The following is a 3,264-nucleotide window of genomic DNA, read 5'->3' as shown; positions in this document are numbered from 1 at the left end:
GGGTTGTGGTGGCACAGACAAGAGGCAGGAAAGGGCAGGCGGGGCAAGCAGGTGGACTCGCTGACCAGACAGACAGCCAATAACAACGAACTAACCTAGCAGTGTACCGCTCACACACCTATCCAACCCCAAACAACTTAACCAGGGCCTCCTCACCATCAACTCAAGTTACTCAGCCCTGGCTTGCCTTCTGCAACAGTGGTGGCAGCCCTAGGAGGAACACTGGCGTCCTTTTCCTCCCATTCTCAGAATTTGAAGATGGCTGCACCGAACGTTGTACTGAAACGCACCACCAAGATGTCTCTCAATGAGCGCTTTTCTAATAAGCTGAAGAACAAAAAGCCGGTGCCCGTGATTACTCGGGCTTCGATGCAGCAACAGCAGCAGCGAGCCAGTGCCAGGATCAGAAGACTGGCCCAGCAGGTGGAAAGCTGACCCTCTGTCCTGGCAGCATTGACACTTAAGCGGAAGAGCTTAAAGCAGCGCCTGGGTAAGAGGAACCTCCAGGCACAGTTAGGCCGGCCCGTAGGCCTGGCCAGGGGAGCGACCGGGGACGAGGTCTGCCCTTAATTCAGAGAGGCGTGCCCAGAGGAGGACTACAGTGGGGGCGGGGCGGGGGGGGGGAATGTGCCATAAGAACCCTACTTAGGTGTCTCTCCCAGGTCAAAACCTGCTCCGAGGTGGACAAGCCTTAGCTTCCCAAACGGGCTTAAGAAGAGGTGGTATTTTAGGTCGTGGAGGTCTGGGAAAGGCGGCAGAATCAGTGGTTGAGGTCGAGGTCAAGGTATGAGAGGTCGGGAAGAGGGGACTTTGGAGGCAGAGGACAGGGTAGCCAGGGAAAAGTGTGCTGGCTCGCCCCGTACTGATCAAGGAGCAGCTGGACAGCCAGTTGGAAGCCTACATGTCAAAAAAAAAAAAAAAAAGGACACCTGGATGCTGAGTTGGGTACCTACAAGGTACAGACAGATCCCGAACCAATGAGTGAAGCATGCCTGCCTTCCCGTGAGAGACTCTTGCTAAAGTTATCACCTCTAAATAACCTTGAGATAACAGATCAGAAGAAACCCACCTGGCCGATGCCGGAAGGACCTATCACAATGTTATCTACCACCAGCTTGTGCATTTAGTGTGTTCCTGTTACTTTTTTTTTTATTAAGTTATTACATATGTGTCCTTATCTCCACATTACCCCCCATCCCCCTGTTACTTTTTTGATATTGTATTGTGTGAAACCTTTTTTTCCTCCGACTTGGGTTTGGTTACCTTTTGTTGTTTTGTTCCTTTTTCTTTTCTTCTTCTCCCAGACTTTTCTTTGAACATGAATATGTCAGCTCTCTTTCCACCTCTGCCTCCCCTCACCTGCCATATATGGTGTGGTGTTCTAACATTTCCTCTGCTCCTCACTGTACCGCTGAAAAAGTCCCAGAAAGCATCCATCAATGTCCCTCCCTCATGCCTGGTTTTCTGAAATACAATTCTGTTCTACATCACTTTAATAGCCTCTTAGAAGTATTTAGAAAATCTGGGATTCAAAAATGCATTCTGCCATGTTGATATTTTAGTATAGTAAATTAGGAACACTGGCCTGGCTACAGGCTCACATAACAGGTTACACATGGTAGCAGCTCTGATTTGATTGAAGTTGCTACCATGTGCATTGACACCACATAATGTGTGCTGGTTTGATTGTGTGGTTTGATACTTTCTACCCTGGAATAAGATTTATAAACTTTCCTCTTGGCTTTGCATCATGGAATAGGGTACTGTTGGGTTGGCTTATACCTTCAATAGAGAGGGAAAACAGAAGCTTCAGAAGGGATGGGAGAACTATGGCAGATACCTGCTGGGGAGGGTCAAAAGATACCAATGCTCCCTGGCCGGTGTTCTCAGTGGTTAGAGCATTGGCCCTGTGCACCGAAGGGTCTCAGGTTGGATTCCTGGTCAAGGGCACATACTGGGTTACAGGTTCGATCCCCAGCCCTGGTCAGGTGTGTGCGGGAGGCAACCAACCAATGTGTCTCTCTCACATCAATGTTTCTTTCTCTCTCTCTTCCTCTCTCCACTCTCTCTGAAAATCAATGGAAAAAATATCCTCAGTGAGGATTAACAAGTAAAAGATAGATACCCATGCTGGATGTAATTCTTATGTTTATCCCAAACCAGTCTTTTCCATACATTGGCTTTGTTTGATCCTCTTATTTCCCTTGAAGGTTTGTAAGGTCAACTGTATTTTGTCAGCAGTTAGTCTCAGTAGAATCTTGTATGTCTGGCTTATTATAACAAGAAAGCTAAAAACCAGAGCTCCCTGTACAAACTGCATTCTATTAGTTCTATGACTTTATCTTTTCCTGACTCCAAGTTTACTCTATGTTTAAAGGAAATGATTATTTGATAGCAATGAAATTACAGAATTATCATATTAAGAAGAAAAAATGGATAAAAACATAAACTTACAAAACAATAAAAGAAAATCCATATTAGTACTAGATAAGACAGTGAGATTTACAGCCCAATCAAAAAGACATGGAAAGGATGTGTATGTACAAAGACAATATCTAGGTAACTCATTCTATAGCTGAAAATAAGTCACACTAAAATGACCATTTTCTCTACTTCAAATCTTACATTCAGGTGAAGTACCCAGATTTTGGTGTCTAATCCCTACTAAAAAATGTCTCCTTTCACTGACTTCCTGATGTGATGAATTGGCAAAGTACATACACTTGGAAAAGTTTTCACACAAGAAGCTAGTCTCAGTGAATCTTATTTTCTACTTGGATATAGTGTTAGGTGTTAAACATATTTATACTCATGGCACTACTTAAAGTCCATTTATATAGGTAAATATCTCTTTAAAAGTTTATTCCATAAAAAAATAAAGCTAAATTCAACATAAAAGTTTAACAAAATGAAATTTTCAAAGTCTGTAATGTACATATTTAGTTAATAAAATTTATAAATACCTTTAGTATCTTTACTGACTTCTTTGAGTATCCTATATAATAAAGAGGTAATATGCAAATTAGCCCTCACACCCTCATAAGATGACTGCCTATGACCAGGCCGGCAGGGGGGGGGTTAGTGAGGGACAACCAAATGACTGAACAAGCAGGCTGCATGGGGAAACCAGGCTGGCAGGGGGGTTAGTGAGGGACAACCAAATGACTGAACAGCAGGCTGTGTGGGGCAACCAGGCCGGAGGGGGGACTGTGAGGGGTGACAGGCTGGCAGGGGGCAATTGGGGCAGCAGGCAGCAGGGGAGAA

General features: G+C 44.5%; 1 pseudogene; it reads left to right on the top strand.

The window, feature by feature from the left end:
• Window positions 1-258: 258 nt before the first annotated feature.
• LOC102419230 lies at window positions 259-1,127 on the top strand (annotated as a pseudogene).
• Window positions 1,128-3,264: the final 2,137 nt, after the last annotated feature.

This window comes from Myotis lucifugus, unplaced genomic scaffold (genome assembly GCF_000147115.1).
Source record: "Myotis lucifugus unplaced genomic scaffold, Myoluc2.0 scaffold_251, whole genome shotgun sequence".
NCBI lineage: Eukaryota > Metazoa > Chordata > Mammalia > Chiroptera > Vespertilionidae > Myotis > Myotis lucifugus.
The sequence above is the reverse complement of the archived record's forward strand: the minus strand, read 5'-3'. Positions and strand labels throughout refer to the sequence as shown.